The 25,194-nt window shown below is 35.3% G+C and overlaps 2 long non-coding RNA genes across 3 annotated transcripts; one reads left to right on the top strand and one right to left on the bottom strand.

Annotated features, from left to right (window-relative positions):
• Positions 1 to 276: 276 nt before the first annotated feature.
• Positions 277 to 13,255, top strand: LOC107317091. 2 transcript variants are annotated; one of them, XR_001556736.2, is made up of 3 exons: positions 277 to 672; positions 10,669 to 10,780; positions 12,942 to 13,255. It is a non-coding gene; the product is annotated as an uncharacterized LOC107317091 (long non-coding RNA). The 2 variants fall into 2 exon arrangements; XR_001556735.2 differs by lacking the exon at positions 12,942 to 13,255 and adding an exon at positions 11,203 to 11,465 and having other exon boundaries at positions 278 to 672.
• LOC116653736 lies at positions 3,660 to 7,475 on the bottom strand. Its single transcript, XR_004308102.1, has 3 exons — positions 7,369 to 7,475; positions 5,438 to 5,502; positions 3,660 to 3,969 (listed from the first exon to the last, which is right to left on the bottom strand). It is a non-coding gene; the product is annotated as an uncharacterized LOC116653736 (long non-coding RNA).
• Positions 13,256 to 25,194: the final 11,939 nt, after the last annotated feature.

Here is a 25,194-nt window from a genome sequence, read left to right as displayed (position 1 = left end):
TTAAGACCGCTAATAATAACTAAGCTTGCAATCCAAATGCATCAGTGTTAATCTACTAGTGATAGTAACTATACCTATTGTTTCTGGGGAGACTTTATTGTTTAGTGCTGGAATACAAAGATAGCACATTAATGTGAGAAAATAGCTTGTACACATCATCAGAATAGAATACTGTAAACTGAATCAGCAGAAAAGATTGTTTTGTTTTTTTAATGCAGTTTAAGTGGTGAAGTTCATTTACTAATCAATAATGAAGTATTTCCACAATGTATCTCTTTAATAATTTTCTAAGATTTGTTACTACTTGACACATTTTACCTCTGTAGAAGAGTAAGCTGGATGTAGCATTGGGCAGCATGAAGAAAACTGTTGATATTCTCTTTACATTTGGCATGACTTAAAAGCCACGTTCATAACAGTAATGCAGATATTGCAGGAATAGCCCAACTGGCAGATCTTCTTTTTCTATATGATATAATTATTTATAGTGTAAAATCCACTTTTCTTCATCTACGCAGAATGTTATTGTAATGTTTTTTGTTTTCTCTTCACTAGTGCAACATGTGGGGAAAAAAAAAAAGCTTTACCCAGACCCTTCTCTGTGCAGTCTGAGAAAGTGAGCTACAGATGGATTCCAAAGGCATCGTTTCTCGTGGATCATTCTTCACTGCTGTGAGTACTGATAGATACCAATAAACACTGCTTGCCTGGACAGTTTTAGAAACATGAAAAGGGAAGGGAGATGATTTTTTGTCTTATGACACCTTCTCTGGATAGTGCTCACCTTTGGCTACTCACTTGCAACAACGTCATATTCTGACCACCAAGATTTTATGTTCTTTCTCTTTTCCTCTGCGTACAATCACTATTATAAAGGATATTGTTCTATTTGAGAGTGTGAACTATCCCAATTTACCTTTTTATCAGAGATCTCTTGTATTCTTTGGATAAATTTTGTTTGTTGTGCTCCTCTTTTCTTGCATATTTTTACCTGTTTGTTGAAGGATCCATAAGGGGGACTAGATACTGTGTTGGTGAGGTCTTCAGTTTCTAGAATGGGAATTAATAGGTTTTTCTTGGTTCTTTTTTTTTTTTTTTTTCCCCCCTCCTGTTATTGTATACATGGCATTATTCATACAAGGTGATTAGGAAGAATTACTGTTTCTTATATCACATTGGCTGAGCTACAATAAACAACTAAATGGTGTTGAAATATTAGTGGAAGAAGAAAAAAATAAAAAGCTATAAACAGCAAAAAATACCTGATTACTGAAATTCAACTCACTATTAATTTCTTTTGTAGAAATATTATTGAGTGCCCATATTTTTATTTGTCACTGTTTTGGTCTCAGAGTGGAGTTTTGCAGGATGTTTTGGTAGGTGTGGGTGCTGGATGTGGTGGTAGATTAATACATTTAGAAATGACAGCTCAGTGATAGATTGTGCACCTTTTTTGAAGTGGCCTGCAAACTGCGACCTGGGATAGGACAGTCATACAGAAACATTGCCAGTGAGATCATACTTAAATGCCTAGTCCTCAAAGATTCCCAGGCCTTACATAAGATGAGAGGGTTACTTGTGGATCTGGGTCAACAATAGAACAGCAGTACTGTATGAAAACATCTGCCGTCTAAATAAAATACAAAGAAATAAATATCCACATCTTTTAGAAGCAAAATTATCTTCATGCACTGTGAGTGATTAATCAGAGGCAACAGGCAGTGTGTTACTTAGTGAGACTGTTTTGCAAACTTATGGAGCCGGTAGACCTCCTTATAATCTCACACACACACACACACAGAAGGCCTATAAAATTGACTCAGGTACAGACTAAATTCTGAAGCCTTCATAAATGAAATATAAAACTTTAAAAGTCTGAATTTCTTTTTGGTCTCTAATAAGAGCTCATCTTATTAAAAATTAACACCTTTTTATTATACCTAATTTACTTATAAATCTTATTGCTGCTCATTATCAACTTTCACAGTCATCTCAATCAACGTTATGATTAAATCTATTTTATTGAGGGTATTCTTTTCCCACTGATTTTAATTTTATCTTAATGACTTTCTTTCTCTCTTTGAGACTCCTTTCAACTTTTGATACTCATTGTTTCATGTGTCACTTGACTACTTTTGTAGATACTGTCTGGGTCTTTTTATTACAGGTATGGCTGGTTTGTTGAGAATTGTGTAACCTCCAAACTCTGTAGGCAAGAGAGCATCCAGGGATGGTTGTTTTTGGTTTTGTTTTTTGTTTTGCTTTTTTGTTTGTTTGTTTGTTGTATATTTAAATGATTTCTTACATTTCACAAGAGTTTAAATGCCAAGAACAGGAGCTACTTTCTACATTTTGTTTCCACGTGTTTGCCAAACATTGGTGGCCTTAGCAGTGACTGAGTAACCACTGAAGGTTAAGTGACAAAGTATTAAATTTGATAATCCTTACCAGGTAAAATTATTTTTACCTGGTAAGCAATAAAGTCCATCTGTTCCCTAGAGTGTGCCAGAAAATTATTAGTCCTACATGCTAGGAAGGTTTCCTATAGAATCTGAAAATTAAGTCATTATTTTATCTTATGATCTGCAGCTTGAAGGAGTGATGTTACTCTCTGACCTATCATGTGCACTAATAACTGGGAGTATATAAAATATAAAAAGTCATCTTCTAATATATGTTGAGTAATTCTGCAAACCACATTGATCCTAGTTCTACACAGGTTCATATGGTATGTTATGTCTCAGAATTTCCTAAGACAATTTTTTCTCATCTTCAGACAAGCAAATGGGCAGAGGCTTCTTCTGCTTTTGTTCTTTTTATACATTCTGTTCCATTTAAAATTGCAAAATGAGGTCTTTTTATCGTAAGTCAAACACTATTTCTTCCAATGGAGAAGGTTGTTGCAGTGTTCAAAAACAAAATGATCTCAGTATACCTCAGTGCATTTGGATTTACTGAACAGAGGACAAATGAGGAATTTGCTTCACTGAATGTATTTGCAGGAATGTGGATCACCACAATTGGCAAGACAAAATCACAGAGAAAAATATAGAGAAATATACTGGATGTTTCCATTGGTTGTGTTGTAAGATAGTAATGACAACTCTTCCACTACGAGCTACAAGAAAAAATGAGGCATAGTTGTGGTTGTGTTTGTGAATGGAGTAAGGAAACATCAAAAAGTGTTGCTTTTAATTTATTGTAATAAATGCTTCTTTAATGATATTTTTGTCCATTTTCCATGGATCTCTTTAATCCTGGGAGCAATTTAAGTATTTTTAAGAATAGGTAGATATTTAGCATATGCATGTGCTTAAGCACTCTCTAGGATATTGGAGCTTTGAAATGTAGCCAATACTTTTTATCCAGTAATGGTTTGTTTTAGTATCTGTGTGCTCCAATCTCCTGTCAGTCATGACGAATGGTAAAGTTTCTTGTTTGTTTAATTTTGTACTGTTTTTTTTCCCCCTTTTTCAGTAGAGTACTTCCTATAGAGAACCATTTTAAATAAATAAATAAATAAATAAAGCTGTATTCTATAGTCTTTCACTCACACTGCTCCTGTGGCATGATATTATTCCTTTACTCTCTGTTATTATGTGCCAAATTTGATAGGATAGTAAACGTAACACAAGATCTATATAAAAAGTCTTCAAACCTTCAAGTTCCAATTGTATGTTATTTGGAAAAATAGTTTTAATATTTGTGTCTCAGCTTGCATAAGCAATATCACATTGTTTGAAATTGTGTTCTCCTGGGATAATTCCCTCAGGCAAGGACCTCAGCAGTTTCAAAATGTTTTTCTCCCACTAGGCATAGGTAGATTTCGCTGCAGGAGCTAGTCAAATGTGAAACAATGCAAAGTGGTTTTGGTCTTGCTTCTGAAAGCTTCCTCAAGCTGTCTTGCAGACAGCAGGGGCAGTCTTGAGCCTGTGGATTCCCTTGTTTAAATAAAAATGAGTTGACTACCTATGTGACAAAAGAGGATGCATTTCTATTACCACTTCACTTGAAAATGAAGTAAAATTCAAATGTTTTGAATTAAACAAACACCCTGCATAGCATACTTACCATTTCCTGACCTCTGGGTCATTGTTGACTACACTGCTCCAGGTGCCCCTGGCTGCAAGCTCTCTGACAACATCCTTAGCAGTTGCTGCCATTTAAACTGTAGACCTTTTTAAGAGTTGTGTCTCTCTCGTCCCTTCTCTCTCGTCCCTTCTCTCTCGTCCCTTCTTCTCTCTCGTCCCTTCTCCTTTTTATTTATTTATTTATTTTTACCCTTAATAATGGAATTTTGTTATTGTTTTGAGAGGAAATAAAATAGTTCTGTTCCCTCTGCTATTAGGTAAGTGCTTTCTACTTAATAATTCCATTTCTCTTTGGACAAATCTTTAATTCAAATGAAGATTTATAAAACTTCCTGCTAGGCTTCTACAGCAGTATTACTCACCAATGTGAGTAAAATTTAGTACAACTCACCTTGTTTTCTTTTTTAGAGAAATAATCTTTTCTTTAGTGAATTTTGAGGTTATACAAGAGGAAATCTGAATAGGACAGTACTTAAATACGGCACAATTATACTGTATTCTGATGCTCTTCAATGCCAGCGGTCTTGAACTGAGCACTGTGGTTGCCAGCAAAACGCATAGTTAGGTTTTGGGTTATGATGTGATTGATTGGACATAATGCCACCAGTTAGCTTTAAAGGCCATGCAAGCTCAGTAATAACAAAGTGAAACATTTTTTAAAATGGTTTCTAATTGTCTTTAAAAATAGATTTGCAAATCATATTCTATCAAGAGTGCACATTAAAATATTTTAAATACTTTTCAAATATATAAAGATTTTTTAAGCAAAATGAGATTTTAAGCATATTTTAAGCATCTTATTCTGAGGCAATTGTGTGATTCTTAATTTCTTAATGGAGTGCTGTGTATGCAGTATGTCTTACAGTCATGTAAAAAAAATGAAAACTTAGTTGCATTCATAATAAAGACGTGACACTGACATTAAATAAGTTCACCATGATGTTCTAATCATGTAATTGGCATTTATTCAGAAACATAATTTGCTAGAATGGCTTGATTGCATTCATTATCACCAGTTAGAACCTTCTTAATGTTTTTATCAGCCTGATTCAGAACACTAAATCAGAGTACAGATGCTTGAATTTACTACTAAATCATGCTGCAGTCTATTTTTTCATATTTTAAATATTGCTGTGCTTAAGTGCACTCCAGAGCCTTGTTTTGAAAACCTTTTGCCTCCTGAAACTATCTCTGTATCAGCGAAACCAAATAAGCTTATTCATACAACTAAAATGAAGTAATCTGAAGCTATTTTCCTTGAAGTACTATGATTCTCAAGTTATCCAGGTAGGTTTGTGTAAGAATTGTTTTAATGTCCTGCATATACATCCAGAGATGGCACCTACCTCTCAATTTGCCAGTCCAGATGTTGGCTAGTGACTTCAAATGTTGGCTAATGACTTCTCATGCCCTTAAGAAAGAAAAAAAGAAAAATTTAAAAAAAAAAAAAAGAAAAGCGGAATTTAAAGTTAAACATTAATAGGTAACAGAAAATCAACAGCAAATTCCTCCCAGTGCCTATAAAAAGGATAACGAAAATAAAAATAAACACTTCACTGTGGTCAGTGTAAAGGTGACTGAAAAATTTCATGTTCTTCCAAGGACAGCACCTCTTTACTGCCAGCTAAATAGCCATTTACACTTTGAACTTTGAAGTAGATAATTGTTTACCCTTTGAGACATCCCTGACAAACACAAACTACATAATAATACTGTAGAATGACATTTAACAAGCAATTACAAATTATTAGTTGTATTTCTTATTGTTGGAAAAGGGAGAGTAATCGTCTAGTGTCTATCTGGTACTGGAAGGCTTTTGAAACCATCTGGAAGGGTTTTGGCAATTGCACTTTTAAAAAGCAATAGCAACAAAACTACACAAATGGCTTTGCATTAATCATGTGTGTGTCATAAGAATCCAAAAGTGTGTTAAAGCTATCAGCAGTGACAGAAAGAAAAAGGGTTCCTTCATTTGTTAATGGTATGTTTTTAGTAATTAAATCAGCAAACGAAGGTAACTCACATGTAAAAAAATGGAAAGAATGTCACTTCAGTCCATGGTATAGCTATGGCTAATACCAGGAAAGCTGAAGCAGGAACTTTTGTTGTTAGAGTTTTCCCTAAGACAATGGTCACAGACTCAAGCCTGCCGGAGTTCAAGTGTTTGGATGTGATTCTGATACACAGGGTTTGGGGTTGGGGTATTCCTGTGTGGAGCCAAGAACTGGGCTTTGATCCTGGCGAATCCTTTATAACTGAGGATATACTATGATTCTATGATACGAAATGATAAAAGATTAAAAAAGCGTTTGATATTTTTTTCTCACAGAGAATACTACAGTTTTCCATATGCTGTACAGTTTTGCTTCTGCTATGCTGCTTTTTTTATTTCATTCTTTTTTTTTTTTATTATCCATCAGTGTTTTAATGGAAACATCTTGTGAAGTAAAATATTCAGGTTGATTCCTTTCTTTCTATGTGTAGTATAGTCATAGAAAGGGTAGTATAGACAGATGATGAGTCACAGAGCTGCACCTAATTATGTCATACAACAATGTCAGAAGCAAACATTTTTTATCTCTTCTTTCTTTCCAGTCTTCTCAGATTTTCTCGGTTACAGATTTTCAAACCTTTGAACACTGGTTCACATGTGGTTGCTAGAGCATAATTTATGAAAATCAAAGACAGGAAGATCTACAATGGTTTTGACTGAAATCATAGCTCTTATTGAAAAGTCTGACGCTACAATTCATAAACGCATGGGGAGTTTTCGTCTGGATTTTACATTATTAGGGGCCATTCTGCTTCAGATGAAAAAGAAAAAAACAAGACGAAACAAATTACATGCCTTACTAGTATAATAGGAGGAGCATTCGGTTAAAAGGCATATAAACATCCAAAATAAGCATAAGAATTTACCCTTTTATTTTTGCAAGGGTGATTATATGCTTACTGGGAGCTTATTCATTAAAATAGTAATAGCCATCATTTACTCTCTTTCCACAGTGAGAGCAAAGTGACCGTGCAAAAATGAACTGCCAAAGTGATAATCCAGCTGTTTCTTTGTGCTTTTACCTTCAACATTTCAAAATTCATAGCTTCATTAAACAGTAGGAAAATATTTAGAAAGATAGGATTGTATCTTGGGGATAGACGGAAGTGTGGGTAAAACTGTAAATTACTAACTTTGTAAGACCAGGGAAAACAAAATAGTCCTAATGAGACACAATGTCATTTCAGAAGGTCCTAGCATGGTTCAGCAAATAGAATGTTTTACCACCGCTGATGCATATCAGACTTCCTTTCACCGTGGCGGAGAAGGGCCCTATGAGCTGCCTGTGCTGGTGTTGGCCAAGGCTGGCTTTCCTGTGCCCAGCAGCCTCATGCCTGCGGCCTGCACCTTCAGCCCTGTGAGCATAAGGCTGGGCAATGGCCAGCAGCCCGGGTGCTTGGTGTGTGACCTCATAGTAGGGAAGGGAGCAGGCCATGCCTCAGTGAGGATGACACCAAAGCAGTGTGTAGACATTAGAAAGATTTCATAAAATGATTTTACTTGTATTAATAATAAGAATTCATTGTGTTTGCTAATTAAACTGTTAGAGCGTTAAAAATAATTTAAAGAAAAAGAATGAATTAACAGTAAATTCTTTGCTCCATGTATACCTTATATTGCCTTTCTGGATGCAGTGCTCAGGGACGTGATTTAGTGCAGGATCATTAAGGTAGTATGGTTAGGTTGCAGTTGGACTTGGTGATCTTTAAGATCTGAGAAAATCTACGATTCCTTCTGAGTGGAACAAGACTTCAAATGCAACACTGAGTGGGACAAAAGGAGTTGGAAATTAGGTATACTAAACATGTAGGAACAGCTGAGATGGTAAGATTCAAACACTAGAATAAAAATGGTGAAGAAAGATAGACAGTAGAAATCATATTGGACTTTTTCTCCCAACAAAACAAATTTGAGGAACTGTTTTCTAGTCAAGAGATTAAAACCCTTCTTGGGATTGGAGCGATTAAGAAACGACACAGAACCTGAAGGTTAAGATAGTTAATGGGAATCAGCAGTTCTTTCTTGGTACAGTGCATAACTGTGGCCAACCTGGTGAAGGATTTTGATTAAGGACTGATAAAAGAGGAGAAGTGAGTAAAATGGAGCAGGCTCTAGGCCATCACAATCAGCACAGCTCCAAGTAGGTGCATTTTCATGGACAAGAAATGTGGCCTATCATCACGAAACAAATACGGGGAATCTTTATTTATGAAAGTTAGTTTTCTTTAGAAAAAAAAATTGTGCTGTTTGGGCCTATCCCCAATTGAAGCCTATATAGGGGTACCTCTTATTGCTGAGTTAATGTTTCTGTACAGAAGCAGGAAAAGAGGCTGGGCTACATGGAGGGTAAATCAAGGTTTCCGGGCTTTTTCAAAACCAACTTCACGGTTAATCTGTGTATACTGTGGGCTGTATGTAAAAAGTTGATCTTTCTAAATCTAAGCTGTTATTTTTCTAACTATCTGACAACCCACATAAATTCACAACTGCTTTTATGTTTCTTTTTCCATTATTTTTTGTTGCTTGCTAATTACTTTTCTTGCCCAATTTCATTTGCAGTTTGAATAAATAAACTGTTTGGTTCTGCCTTCAGGTTATTGTAGGAATAGTCAATATGCAGCTATAATAAAATCATAAATTTCTTTGAACAGGCAATTTTGAACATATCCTTCCACAGGGTTTTTAAAGCTCAATTATTCTGGAAGCAACTTGCTTAGGAGTTGAAAAGTTTTAGTGCTAATTTCTGAAGTTTTGAAGAAATTAAAATCATACATAGCTCTATATATTGCACAAGTTGTTTAAGCATTTGCCTGGAAAGTTAGATAAAATTATGTGTACTGGAATGCAGAGCTCTGAAAAATTTTATCCCTTTTTAATCTGAATTCAGAGAAGTTTTGGGCTGCAATCAATACACTGGAAGGACTCATTTGTAATAGAGCTACAGGCTACATATTTTCTGTGTTATCAGCAATATTTTACCATTCTTACCCAGTATAAAATTTTGTACAATGTTTGCAACCTTTTACATGATGGTATTTTGAATTAATGTTACTGTAGCTGATTATTTAAAATGGCATTATTCCATTTTGCCTTGCTTGCTTTCATATTACATGGAATTATTATTTGGTTAGAATTTTGTCTCATATCTAGAAGTCTTTAAAGAAAGAGACATGAACTTTTGCTAAAGTACCACAGAACTGCACATTCACTTGAAGGACAGGAGGGCTGTTTAGAAAGAGGGCTCGTTTTCCCACTTCTACCGGTGTGACTGTAAAGTTAGGTCCTACTGAGGGTCAGCAAAGGGCGCTCAGTTGTGGCTCACTGTCTTCACTTCCATTGTTTTTAAGTTTAGCGTACATAAAATAACTTTGCTTCTTGCACAGGTTCAGTTTCATGGTATTTGCAGTGGTCTCCTCAGGCACTTTGCCATTTGTAACTAGATATTTATTATTCTTGATATGCTATGCTCACTAATGACAATCTGAGTGTTGTAGAGTTTGGTGGTCTTTGCAACCGCAGCCCAGCAAACTTATGACTAACGTTGGAGCATGTATATCCCATTTTCTCATGCATTTAATTCCCTCTTCTTATCCCTCAAGGTTTTGTAATTAGACAATAGAAAAGAAAAGGACAGTTCCAAGTAGCTGTGTGTGTATAAGCTTGAAAATAACAAGACATTAATTTCATTTTGTCTTGTATTTATATCAGCACAAACTCATTTGCATTTGTAACACAGAATGGTGAGCATAGATTAGCCGTGATCTGGTACATCAGAGCACCAAGAGGGATCATTACCTGCGCTACAAATACTAAAAATTACTTAGGTATATCTAAATAGTCACAGAGATAATTGCTTTTAGCCACACAGCTATTTAATATTCTTTAAAGGTCAGTTGCTTAAGCTGTATCTATTATGGCATTGTGCTAAGGCAGTTTGTAGGAGATGTGGATAACAGGAATGTATGAAAGACTTTATAATATATTATTGTTAATGGGCCACTAGAGGCTACTGCCTCAAGAATAAAAATTAGGATATCTCATTAAGAGTAATACACATCTGGTCGATGTTCTGCTGATGTAATGTGACCTTGATCTCTGGACTAGAAAAAGGGATCAGGGTGGCAAAGAAATTAATTCAGTTTAGTTACTGTATGTTAGTGGCCATGGATGAGGTAATTTGTCAGGCCACGGCTAGACTTGCTGACTAAAATTTCCTTTCTTCCTTCCCTTTCCACAAAATAATGGAGGGCCAGAAGGATCTTTAGCTTATAATCATTGTTGTGTGCTGCTTGCATAATATATGAGCCTAGGGAATAGTCCAGTTATATACTTTCATACCTGCCATAAGTGCTATACTCTGGCAAACACTGAATTAATGGATGTTTAATCAGTTGGGAGGGTTTTTTGAAGTCAGGGTCACGTTTAAACCTTGTATTAGCTAGAAAAGTCTTCTTTTGTTGTTGTTTTTCTTTTTGGCTCCTTACTTTAAGACAAATGCTTAAATGCATATTTCTCTTACTTCAGCAGCAGGTTTGTCAAACAGCTCATCTCCTGCAGAATGTTGGGCCAAAACCTGTGAAGGCTGAATTCTTGAACTTGTGAACTCAATGACTGGTGCTGTGATCTGCAGTATTGTGTGAGTACTAAGCTTTAGAATGCAGCAAAGATGTAAAATGTCTATTAGTGTTTCAAATCTCTGTAAGGTTAAGAAGAGGAGCAAGAAGATGTATAGCTTCATAGCATGCTTGTAAATTTTATACACGAATGACTTCCCAGATGATGTTACATGCATCTTGAGACTGCAAATCTTTATTGGTTGCCTGTGTGATCACACAACTTAGTATTTACCCCGACAAATCTGTGTCAACATGTATCATGGCTAGTTTTTCATGAAGTGACTACCTAGGCACTGGAGGACGCAGCTGAATTTCTGCCCTTGTTTGCACTGTTGCCATGTAATTGTTTATTGACAGCAGAAGTGGCACTACTTAGCTTAATGACTGTCATATACAGGATATTCCAGGTACTCAAAGCGTGTTTTTATTCCCTTCTTTTCAGATAGCAATTTTATAATAAAAGACCAAGGACAAACAGATAACTGGCAAAGAATTGATCCATCCTAAGGCACTTTGTAGATCTGTTCCACCAAATCATTATGAAGTGCAAAGGATAAAAAATGAATAGCATACGGGAGGTGAGCCAGGTTACTAGATCAGGATGAGTCAAAAGTAGGAAGGTCACTATTGTAACTCACAACTCCAGCAAACAAGCTCTAGTAGATCTGCTTGGAGTGGTTAAAGAAGTTTCTGCCCTTACCTGTCCATCCTTGCCTTCTTGCATCCCTCTTAAGGAAACTGGTAGAAATAAATCCTTGCTTCTGTGCTACTTGCAGCCTGGTTCAGTTCTAAATATAATTGCAAAACTGTTTAAATTGGTCTTTTGAGGTACAATCTAAGGTGTAGGCTGAAGGATGCGATTATGTTTTCAGCAAATGTTAAGGTACAAAGTTCAGAGCATTAACAAAAGCAACTGCTGGAGCTGTGCAGTGCTTACAGTGAAGTCATATCAATACATAGCTGTCTAGATGCTACATGATATGACTGCTAGTAGTGAAAATCAGCAGGTGAAGAAATTAGAACAGTGGGAAAATGATGTGGCTGTAGTTTGAATATTATAGAGAACAAGCCTTATCATACAGCATTCTGGGAAGACACATCTTAGAGAAAACAATCAGTTTCTGTTAAGTACTAACAAATGTATGTAACGTAACATTTTGGATTACAATTATGGGTTAAAACTATCCATATTCAATGGATTTAAAATGCTGATAATCTCTGGAAATGGTTCTAAAAGGTGATTGCCACAATATAAATGTTTCCAACCTGACAGGACAGATGAATATTGTTGAATATTCAGTAGTTTCTGCAGTGATCTAAAAGAACACACCACCTGTAAAAGTTAAACATACTAGTCATAATTTGTAGATTAGTAAATAGCTTAAATTGCCACCTTATCTCCTTCCAAAAATGTCTGGCAGAAAGTATCACGTGTACACTGTGGATACCCTGTCTCCTAACTCTTTTTGCTACATATTCTCTGTAAAGGCTGTCAAAAAGGTGCACGAGTCCCTAACTATAATTGAGTATGGGGAGTGCTGAATCAAGAAAAGAACAATGGCTCATAAAGAAGAGGCTTGAAAACTTCGTTAGCTTCAGAATTGTTTTGTTTTTGAGCATGATGCAGCGAACGCCCTGTGCTCTGTGAAATGTTTGAACACAAGTCTAGAAACACTGAAGTAACTTTTGCTTGATGTCTAGCTTCCCAGTGAATTCTAAGTACTACCTGACGTTGATCTGTTCAGTACAAATGTGTCTCTGTGACAATGCCTCTTGGTGCAGTCGCACTGAACGGGCATAAGTTACTAAGAATTATGATGGAATAATATCGTACTACTAAAGTTTGAACATCTTGATGATTAACACCAGTTAGGATTTAATAATAATAACATTCGGGGTTTGATCCTCTCTTCATTAATGAGTGAAGTCTGTCCAAGTATTTCTCTGTTACACTTAGCTACCTGAAGCATGACATTACATCTTATATTAGAAATACTATTCTCCAGGAACAAGTACTCATTAATAGATATAAAGTATTTAGTCTTTCAAATGCAGTACTGTTTATCAAATGTAGAGTTAGCGGTATAAGCAAACATTGTAAGCAATCTAAGCTGTTGAAATGCAATCATGTAGTAATGGCTTCAGACAGTATTTTTTTTTTTTTTTTCAATACCGTTACAGTTTCTTTAGTGAAACTAGCCATCATAACTGCGGGAGTAGAGTTATTTGTCTGCATCGGTTTGTGCAGAACTGAAGAAAGTAAAGTAAAGTTTGGATAAAGACAGGAGAAAAAAAATGTCATCGGTTCTGGACACTATACTCCGTTCAGTGAGGCTGCACCTTCTAACTTGAACGTTATTTCTTTAGAGCCTCTTTTCATAGGTGAGTCCATCCTTGAGAAACACTGAGTGGCCTTTTAGAAACATTAAATTGTTTAAAGGAAGAAACAAAAGCAAGTACTGAAAACTGTGCCTCTTACATAAAAGAAATGCTAATCTCACCTCGTACTATGGTACTTGCATGAACTTTTTTTTTTTTTGTTTGCTTGTTGTTTTTTTTTTGTTTTTGTTTTTTTTTTTTTTTAAGTTAATTAAAGCCAGTTCACTTTATTAACATTATTGCTTTTTTTATTTTTTTTTTTTTTTTTCTGTTGGCTCCATAAACATTTTTTGGGCTCTTATCTTTGCCCATATGACCTATCCTGTAATGAACTATTTGAACTTAAAGTCAAGCATCGTAACCTGGCATTTATTTTATCAATAGTCCTAAATTTAGTTTTCTTTAAACTTGAAGGCTTTCCTATGTCACTCTTTCCCTTACTGATTAATACAAGAGTTGATTCACCTTTCCCACAGGAGCATTTTCATTCCTGACAGACTTTGACATTTAAAGTGTAAGTCTTCTAGCAACAACGTAGGACAAAAGCTCTAGGAGACAGATATTTTTTAATATTAAAAGATGGTGCCACTGAAAGTTTAAAATGGTAAAAATTGATCCTGCTTGTGAACTGTGACTAACCCAAGTGGAGGCAGTTTTTCCAAGAGTTGGACTTGAAAATTATTTTGTAATTTAACACTCTCAGGTGTCACTGTTAGATAAAGAATCCTATTCAGCATGCTATAGTGTGTCCCTTGCCAGTGTGAAAACCTGAGCCTGATGTAATTCTGATAGGTTAAAGTTCCAATGCAGAAGTCCAATTCTAATTTTTTCCCCCCTTTAGCTACAAGGTTTAGTAATAATATAAGATTTTACAATTTCTACCTTAGAGGCATATACATTTAAAAATAGTGAAGTCAGGTATAAACTCGTTTATAGGTAAAGGTTTAAAGCCCTCTGGTTCTGATAGAAGTTAGGTTGGTGTTTTTTTTTTTTTCAAAGCAGTGTAGTTGGCAATATAAAAATTAGGATATGATTTAGAGATTTCTGAAATTACACTTTCCCTTTCCTGTCTACTTCTAAAAAGAAGCCTAAGTGTTACTTTTTTACTTCCTTTCCTGGGGAAGCCCATTGTATTATCTGCAACTGATAGAATCCAAGATGATGTTGACTGGTGTAAACTTACTTTGTGCCGCTTTGGCAGGAGAATATGAAAACATTTAGTGTGGTTAAGAGTCAGTGCATTTGTATTGTCCTCTTTTGTAACTCCTACAGAACCTGTTCACTCTGTGTTGAGCAGTGGAGGGACACAGAATAAAGTAATGAGGAAATTCCTGCAAATCAAAGAGAGCACAGCAGTTTCCACAATTACAGGTTTCTACTGAAGAGCTGATGGTTAAAATGGTGAAGCCTCCCAGCAGTCCCCTCTGAAGGCAGGGAGAGGCTAGCACCTCAAGAGCAGTGGTGCTTACAATCTCAGTATATCACCATTTTCAGTTCACAGAGGTCTAAGTACCAGTGCCACAGGTGCATCTGGTCAATGGCCAGAAAAAGTCTTATGTTTTATCGAAAATGAGTAATTCAATATAAAATTAGAGATGGCAGAACTTGAAATAAAGATAAACCTATAAAACAAGAGAGTTATAATAGCTTGCTGTGTCTATACATGTTCTTCTGTATTTTGTTCTCTCTTCTTCTTCTATGTCTTTTAGTGAATCTTTTATGGCAGCTGTGTTTTCCTTCAGGCTATTTCTTTCTCTAACTTTTAATTTTCTTTAATTGTTTTTAGCTTCTTCATCTGAAACACTCTTTCAATTTTTAAGGCGTGTTCTTTTTTTCCCAATTCAGCTTTACTTTACCAATCCACCTATTTAGATTTCTGTAGGATACTCCTCTCTTTCTCATTCGTGTGCCCTTTCCCGGGATTGAACACAATATCCTCTCCTTACAAGAAAGGCTTTTAAATTATTGCTAACTTTATTATATCTATTATTTAGGCAAATATATAAAAAGGGTACCACTGCAATAATGGTTATTTCAGGAAATGTAGATTAATCTTGGGTTTTGAATTTGCTTCCTAGCCCAGTGCTTAGCCTTCCATATTTAGCAAGTAGAAAAACTTTTGTTTTTCTGTGTGATTCCATGGAAAGGGAGATCTTTATCCCTAAACCAGAGGCATTTTAGTATGACAAATCAAAAAATAGTTTGGTCCTTCAATTCTGTCTTCATTATGTGTTTTTTTACATATGTCTATGCTTTTTTTCCTTGTCTTTATATTTTGTGGGTGTGGAGTATGGAACTTCATTCTTCAGAGTACTTATGCATCATTGGGTAGAAAAGTAAAAATAGAAAGCAGTTCTAGATTTATACAATCACACCTGTGGGTTAACTTGGTACACTGCCTTTATCTCAAATGGCAATTGCTGGGAAACTGTTGTAAATTTGAAGTTTTATGTAATTTTCTATGTTGATGATAATTAGTAAATGATAAGAAACAGTGTTCCTGAAATTATATATATATATATTAGAGATTGCTCTTATGCAAATCCTCCAAACAATGTATATGGCAATTGCTGGGAAACTGTTGTAAATTTGAAGTTTTTTGTAATTTTCTATGTTGATGATAATTAGTAATATATATATTAGAGATTGCTCTTATGCAAATCCTCCAAACAATGTATTTGCACAATAACTGAATAACTGGAACCCAGCCAGAGCTCATAGCAGGCAGTGATATGTGCTGTATGAATATACTAACAACTACAGTCCCTGTGTGGATTTGCAAGTTGAAATCTGGCATAAAATCTTGTGAGACAGAGAAGAACTGAAGATTGAAAGACATGTTAGTAATGACAGTTGGATATGTTCAATTCTTGGCTATCCAGCAGAAGCTGTAATTCTCTCCTTGGTGAATCAGTTTTCTGTTCATATTACCAAATAAGTGAGTTTCGTGCAGCGACATGAAAACAGAACAAAAAAAGATTCTTTCTTTGTAAAGCTATGAACTATTGGGTATAAGGAAACATTGAAGATATTTTTCAGAGAATTTGGAAAGTACATATCATACATCTTTAGTATCACTTCATTCAGAGTTGCTCTGGAAACAGTACAATAGACGAAAAGGAGACCAGCACTGAGAGGTGTTGTAATAAGAATCAGAAACATTTATTCCATGCAGTAGAAAACAAAGATTTTGAGGGGTATAGAGGGCTATATAAACTGTGGCTGTATAAACTGTGTTATATAAGCATGCAAGAAGATTATCTGTAGAATACCTGTAGTAGGTTTCAAAGCACTAGGCTGCAGATGTCATGACCACGATGAGGAGATAACAGCGACACCAGTTTGAGAGGAGGAGAGGTGAATTTCTTAGTCTGAGGTGGGTGGAATTGTTAATTCCAAAAGTCTTTGCAGGAAGAATAGTCGCAATTTTGATTTAGTCTATTTTTCTATGTGGAAAAACAACAAAATGTTAAAGCTGAAGCTAAAATTAGAAGCAGTAGTATGCCAGCAATGATTTGACTATAATATTTCATGGAGGAAGCTGCAGTGGTATAGAAAAATATTTGACATAAAAAAGTCAATGAACATAAGTTGAGAGTAGTCTAGATGCCACCCAACAGCTGTGTTTATGTATGTAATTGTTATTGAGCCACACTATGATGATGGAGTAGCATTCAGATAAAATCAGCCAGCATTTGTAGTGATAGACTGGAATAGACTTTAATCTTGCAATAGGAATATATTCCTTGTTGTAATATTTCTTGGAAGAAAACAAAACAAAACAAAACAAAAAACACCCATTGAGGTAATGTAGTTATATAGATATAAATATTTCATTTCATTTTATACCAAGATTTTTAGTAAAAAATATATATTTATGGTTTTGAAATCTCCTTCTGCTGTGGGCAAATTAAATTTGCTTCTTCTCTCCCTCAGCTGTAACATATGTAACTAATATTAAGGATGTCTGTGCATGATAAAATTTTCAATATGAATTGCTAATGGCTCTATGTGTATAAGCTCAGAAATCAGAATATAGATTTTCTCATTTTACTACTTTTCTTCTTTGCTGCTTGTCAGCTGATTTCTAGATTGATTTCACTGTGGACAGATAGAAGTTCTAACCTAATATTAAGTGAGTGCTCCAGGGTTAATCACTACAAAACAAAGACCTAGTCTGAATTTCTGGCATTGCAAGTGTCCCTCTCCTTCTGCCCTCATTGTCCTACAGTCATTTACTGGGCTTTTAATCAAATCATTCAAGTATAAAACCTTAACTTTTTATGAAATATTTAAAAATAGCACGAACATAATTTAACATACCACACACATTGTTTTTAGTAGAATATAAATCTAACAGAATTTATTCTACTGTAACATAAATGTATTGGTGTAGCATTGCATGAGGATTGTGTTCCTTGGGCAAAAAAAAACCAAAACACCTGTTATGTAATGCAAGTGTAACCTGATACTGTTAATCATTAAGCACAGCAATATTTGTGAACAAAATCAAAAAACATCATTGAAACAAAAGGACGTGTTCCTTATTTCAGATGGGGCAGATTTTTCCTTCATAGTTTCTTGTATGATACTGTGTTTTAGCTTTAGAAGAAAACCAATATTGATCACATATGGATGTTTTATTTGTTGTTGAGTACTGCTGTATGGAGCCAAGGATATTTCAGTTTCCCAGCTTCTCATACTGTCCAGCCAGCAAACAGGGCTGAGGGGGGTACAAAGAGCTGAGAGAGGACAGAACTAGGGCTTAAACTGGCCAGATGCTATTCCATACCATATGACATCATAGAAAAAACTTGAAATCATGGTGGTGAGTTATCCAGGCAGGCAGATGCTTCTCCAAGACTGGGCATCGTTTGGCAGATGGTGTGCATTTGCTTCTGCGTCGTTCATAAGTGGGCTACTCCAAAAATTATGCCCCCTGCTTTATTATGTTGGCGAACGAAGCCAGAGGCGGACGGCAGAGGTATGGCAGTAGAGGTTGCACTTTTCCAACTATATTCTGTTACGTTTGTTACTATGTGACAGAAGGGCAGTCTGGCAGAATGGCTTCTTACGTACAAGTGCAAATGAAGCACGGGTGGTGTCACTGAATTCCTCCATGCAGAAACATTAGCCTCCATTGACATTCCTTGATGTCCTTTGAATGTTTCCGGAGACCAAACAATGGATGTGAGCACAGTGAGGAGGGTGGGTAGTGCGATTCAGCAGTAGTGACAGCAACATGAAAGACAGGCCATGTTCCAGACAGCCATGCAGATTTTTATGAGTGCAGCACGCGTGATCTTCTTCACTGGTGAAAATGCATAATTTTTAGGAGACAGGATCTCAGGTGAAGAAGTTTCGATTTGTGACACCGTTGCACAGTCCCAGGTGCAGAATCCAGCACTTGGTCTTGTTAAACTAGCTAAAAAGTAAGGAAATACAGTTACTTGTAACTTCTTAGTTGACTTCAGGTACAACATTAATCCCAAAAGGTAGCATTAAGAAGAAATGGTAAACACCACTGAGCTCAGGTAACATACTAATTTATCGATGTTTTAAAGGCCACATAATATACCATAATATATACTGTATATATACTACATTTATACTATATATACTATCTATATTTTATACACACACACACACACACACACACATATATATACACACTACATATACTATCTAAGACTTATTATGGTTCTTTTATTTAGAATTATTTCATGTCTTATTGGTAGCCATTGCTTTGAGGTGAATCTCATTTTATGTACATGAAAAGACAGAGTTTATGGGAATGCATAGACGTAATTGAAATAAAATATATTTATTTGGAATATGCATATGCATGTACACTCAGATACAAAATATCTGTGTAAGCTAGCAAAGAAATACTGAACTTCAAATGTTTCCAAAGTAGAAATAAAGCTGAAGTGATAAAAAGCAGCGTGACTGTAATTTGGTGTTACATAACCCAAATATAATTGTAAAATATAAGAAGTAAAGCTATCAAGTATTTTCTAGAGTTTATCTATAAGACAGAAAGTTGTGTTCATTTTCTGATTTATTTTCATTTTCTAACTTGTCAGGATAGCATGATGGCCTTTCAAAAATGTAGCTCTCGAGTAAGAGTCAACATAAATGAAACTGCTTTAGATTATATATCTTTAGCTAAATTGGTGCAATATGATACCGATCATTAACTCTAAACACCTTATCCATTCATCTTTGCAGCGTACACACTGAGGCTGCTGAATGAGAAATGTTATTGAGCATGCAGACCATTTTTAACATTGATATAAGAGTACAATAAGTAAAAAGATGTAGTTCCTGTGAGTTCTCAGTGAATAATAGTTTAAATAAGTTTTGCTACATATACTTCTTCTCACGGATGGTCACTATATATCACTCTGAAATATGAAATAGAATACATTTATTTTGAAGTACTGGAAAAATGTATAGTGCTGCATTTTTATTTTTGTTTTTCCCCCTGGTATGTGATACATTGTATTGTTCTTTTTTATCTACCCACAAAGAGGACTCGTAATACAAGTAGTCAGGTCTCTGGAATATTGGTAGCTTTACCTAATTGTAGTAAGTTACTGTATTTCATTGCTGCAAACTTACAATTTATGTTCAGATAAATCTCATAACCTTCAAAGGCAAAGAAAGCCCATATTTATTGGCTTGTTAAACCATATTTTTATTTTTATAGATAAAAACTTATTTGGTAGCAGAAACCATCCCAGCATTTCAAAATATAGATTAGCAACTGTGATGTACTGTTAAAATTTAGTACAGCTTTTAGGGATAAGTACTTAATGATAGAAGTACTTTATGATACAAGGCATAATCTATATGTGCAGGTTACCTGGTGGACTTTACACTCACTGTACCAGTTTGTTCAGGCTTCTTGTCTGGACTGCAGAAGAATTTGTTCCTCTTAAGCTAAGGTTAAATAAATGCAGTATTAAATAAAGGAAGAGAAAAAGTCTGCTATTAAGATCAATAAATGCAAAATATTGCACAAAATGAAAACAATAAGGAAAGAAAGAAGCTGTAAGATGTGTTGTTATTAATAATGATTAAAAATATATATAACCATAAGATGCAGTCACTAAAATGAGACCATTGTCAACATATGTTTCATAGAGAAAAAATAACAGCTGCTATGCCAGTAGTTTATTGGAAAACTAACAACTGGATCAGAAATCAATGTTGTTATTGTCTCTTCTGATTGAGGTTATATTCTAGGTATCATATTCAGCAATGGAACTGCCAGTTTCTCAGCAGTACCAGAGAAAATAATGATTGATCCAAAATGTATTCAAGTACTGGTTTTCCTTTTGTTCTTATTAATATATTAGCCATAATCACACAGAGGTTTCCCTTCAGACTCTTTGAATAATAACAGCTATTGTCTACAGCTATTTTGGCATTCTTTGTAGTGCAAGTATTGACAGAACAATTTCAAATGTTTGTGATATTTAAGCTATATATTTACCTACTAATTATAGTAGTGTTAATACTTTAAATTAAAATATTTAATGTAGCTCTGTTATACTTATAAAAACATTTTTAAGCTCCTCTTGTTATGGAATTTAAGTGGCTTGAAAAATCTTTCTCTGTCTGCCCCACATCGTTCACAGCAGCCAAATTTTGACCTTTCAGTATCAGATTTATCTGTTTAGTCTTTGTTTCCCTTCTCTTTACTTTGCATGACACCAGCATTTCACATATTTGGTAAGAAGCATTTCAGCTCCTTCTTTTTTTGTTATTTCTGCTGAAGACCCACAAGAACATACTTCCTGTAAGCAATCATTATATATTTCTTCATATATAACATTGAACTGCCTGAACATCAGGAGAGTTTCTTAATAAACTTAAGACCCTTGTCTTAATCCCTGTCTGTACTTTTAGATGACAAGGTGTTTGGGGCAGGGAGGAAAATGAGGAGAAAGAGATGGCAGGTGCACGTTGGGGAAGAAATAGGGGAGTGAGAAGATTTATTTTTAATTTTACTGAGGCACAGTGTCTCACAAACTGATGAATAATTATTTTCAAAGGGACAATGTATACTGGCACAATGCTGAGAGCAAATAATTCCAACATGAAATATATTTTGAAACTATAGGCCATGTGCATCGTGATGTAACCACTGCATCTTGAATCTGTAGCTTATACTGCCGTCTTGGGTTAGGGTTCGTGAATTCAAAGATACATATGAATGTAGTACAGCACAGCTGAGTTTAGATTGTCATCTACTTTACGAGCAGCATAATAGATGCCTGTCTAAACCCTGCTTATTTGTCTTTAAAGTGCACTGAACAATGTGTAATATAGTTTGTTTTTTACATTATTTGTTCATAAAGTATGGAGTAAGAGAAAAGCAATACGTGTCTGCTCAACTTTAAAGGAAATATTAAAAATTAAGGAAAATGGCATAAGTAGACTTTGTATTTTTGTATATTAAAAGAAGTGCATATATTTTCTTTAGATCAGTTGTGTGGATACCTCCCTTGTCAATCATTCATTGCCCATATTAAACACTGTGTCTTATCTACTGTGTCTAGGATTTACATAATCACTATATTGCTGCATTTAAGCACCTATCTGTAAAACAGATGAGTACTGCGTACCTCTCATTTGCACAAAATATTTTACTTCCAGGAGAGCAATAATTAAAATAACAGCATGAGATTTCTTGAGATTTCTTATCAGTGTTGGTTTGTATTTTACTGTATTAATTACATTTTGTTTCTCATGTTTACAGTCTGTATACTTGTGAAGTGAAATCTTTCTTTAATATAGTCTTTGCTTTTCAAAGAACCTATAGATTTTCCTTTGTTTGAGGGTTTAATAATAAGAACAGTGTTAGAATTTTAAAAAAATAATAAAAAAAATCTTTTCCTTACCACAAAGCATCTCTTTCCAGCGGCAGATAGAAGAAAATGGACATTCCACCTAATAGCAGACTCTTTTCTTGCCTCTTTATACAGTTACAAGAAGCTTAGACTTAAAATGAAAATTTCTTTGGTTTTTTTTGGGGGGTTGGTTTTGATTACTTTTCTTTTTGAACACTGTTAACTCTATAGTCTTCCCTGTCTATTAGGGACAAGTTATTTTCTGATATTTCTTGTGATTGTGTCAGCAGTCTGTACAGCCATGTGGCATTTAATGTCTAATGCAAAGCCCGTCTTATAAGGAGTCATTACCTTGACTTCACTGAGTTTGGGATCAACTCCTTTCCATTCATCACTCCTCACATTTCTCCATTTCTTGATTAAATGAAGAGAAGAGCTCCCAAGTACCCATGCCATGAAATATTGACTTTCTAGCAAAGATACAGAAAAAGAACATCTGTTCAATCCTTCATTATATCCAAGACTCCCAACACTGGTTACTTACTACAGTGGCACATCAAAATGATACACTGCTGTTTTCACAGACCGTGACCATCTGAGACTTCAGAGCTGACCTAGGTGTGTGACATACAGGAGAGCTGCTCCCGAGGGAACAACAGGTGATCTTTTTGTCATATGCAGAAAATTGCCTGAGCAGCAGCTGCAAGAGGAAAGGAGAGTCTGGAAAGCTTTACTCCCTTGATTTTGCTTCCAGGCTATGACAGCTTTGTGCAAGACCGCTGTCTTCCTCTATGCCTGCAGATAGCCCAGAGCTGTTTCTAGTAAACCTACTGCAAACTATGCTTAAGAATCTCTGAGTTATGCCTTTCTTAAAAGTGGTGCTGCATGTTTTGTTGAGTTAGAAGTGTTTAGGTAGCTAATGTGATTCCGATAAATATTAAGGGAGATGTGGGGGGGAGGGGGGGGAAGTTGCATTTGTTTGTTGGTGTTGTTGTTGTTTGTTTGTTTTATAGTTTATCCATAATCAGTCTGAAGTGTAGAAAACGTAGCCTGATCAAAAATAATTGTTCTTGCTGTTTGTTATGTTTTTGGAGGCTCCACAGAAGATCTGAGACAAATTTTATGTTTAAGTGGTTCTGTGGGATAGTAATGGTTACCAAACTGTCTTGCATTAACAGATGAATCCTGATAATGCAACTATGAGCCTGTTGCTTTGAATTTCTAAGTGGTATAGGAGACCAAGCCACCTGAAGTTAGATGATTTAAAACATAATTGGGCTTCCTATAAAAAAATTTTAAGGTTTTCAAGTATGTTTAGTACCCACAGCTACTACTAAAATAAGCTTCAGTAACATCAAAAGACACAGTAGGAACATCAGCCAACAATAGGACTCCTGCCAGTAAGTCATGTGTTCACACCATGGATCTCTATTATAGCAAAGCCTTTGTAAGCAGAAAAATTTCAGCAGATAAAGATCTTAAGCATAAATAACGGAAAGAAAATGAAATTTTGGATTGAGTGAAGTCAGTGGCTATATTAATACTACATAGGTCATTCCAAGAGTGATGCCTCCTTTTGATTTCTGTGGAAACTACAACAAATACCCAGAACAGGATAACACTGTGATAGCAGATTCTCAGCTACGAAACAGTACTTTTCAACACAGTCGTTGGTGTTAGCTATGCATTTTCACCTGCGATGAACAAGAGTCTGTATGCCATGCTTGTAAAACTTTGCACCAGAAGAGCTGACCTATTATTACCACTATGGAAATGCACCACCCACCACCTCACTACGCTCACATCCACTGTATGGTCTCCATCAACATTCATCACGTTTTGAGCAATTTCAGTGGGTGCTATTTTTTCTGCATAAAACAAATTCATTGACACAACTTTGCTTCTTACTCACTTCCATATCAGACGCTATTTCGTCAGACTTCCCTTCTGTTGCCATCTGTCACATCTAACAGAATATTGGTGAGAAGGTTCAGCCTCTATTGCCACACCACCAGTATCTACTTCCGACACTGTAGACCAACATAATAAAATAGGAGGCATTACTTTCAGAAAAGCTCTCTTAAATTCAGGTAAGGCTTAATTTAACCCTGTAGGCTTTGTTACTATTTTTAGCAAATGTTTACATCTTTGTGGTAACAAATAATGACTGCAAATTATAAAAATAACCTATTCTTGAAATTGCTACAAAGTAACCATAAAAGAGACTATCATACCTCTCTAATGGACTTTAGAAAGGACAAAGAAAAGGCAATTATAGTCCCTGTGGAATGTACAGATTAACATAATTGTATGTCTGCTGTAGGAGAGTATTCCTGCACCTGAACCAAAATCAAGTAAAATGAGAGAGAAGAAGGGATACTGGGCAGTAATGTACTGTAACTGGAAAAGAAATCTGCAGTATCCCACTGGATGAAGGCAATCAAAGACAGTTTAAAAGATCAATTTGACTTATTTTTGTTTTCATAATATACAAAAAGTCAGAAATTAAGTTAGAGTGACCTGTGAGCATTTTGCAAAGGGCAGTGCTACTGAAGAGGAATGCTGATGATTTGTGAATGTGACTCTTATGTATAATACTCAAGCTGCTGAGAAGTTGTCTGCAGCATACATACACTACTGGAATATAATTATTTAGAAAGTAGAATATTCTAAGATTAAATTTATAGCAAGTTTTTATGTTGTGATTTTATTTTTTTTTTAATATTGCTAACCCTAGATCTTTCAAACAAATGTGATTAGTTAGACTGTGTTACATATTTAAATTACAGCCACTCCTCTTCACAGTAACTAAGAGCCCTGGGCAATAATAAAAACTGAGTAATGGCCTTTTTCATTTCAACACTGTAAGCAAGAGGTAGAAATGCTCACTGTTTATGAGAAAATTGTGATTGGTAGAATGAATAAGCGGTAATTGTTCTGCATTAAGTGAACAAAAGAAACTATCATAGATTAATGTAGTCTCAGTTTTATTACAGCTCAGCTGGAAATTCTAATCAACTGCGACAGGAGTTGAATGAATTGGCTACACCCAAAGGTGCTGTTTATTAATTTATCTTAACAAATAATGATGGTGTGTCAAAGTAAATTATGTTCTTTCATATGTTGCACATCTTTGTATTGAAACACAGAAGTGAAAGAGATTTGTTCGCTTGCCCTTTTCAAAATCAGAAGTA

The sequence above is a fragment of the Coturnix japonica genome, chromosome 8 (assembly GCF_001577835.2).
Source record: "Coturnix japonica isolate 7356 chromosome 8, Coturnix japonica 2.1, whole genome shotgun sequence".
NCBI lineage: Eukaryota > Metazoa > Chordata > Aves > Galliformes > Phasianidae > Coturnix > Coturnix japonica.
The sequence above is the reverse complement of the archived record's forward strand: the minus strand, read 5'-3'. Positions and strand labels throughout refer to the sequence as shown.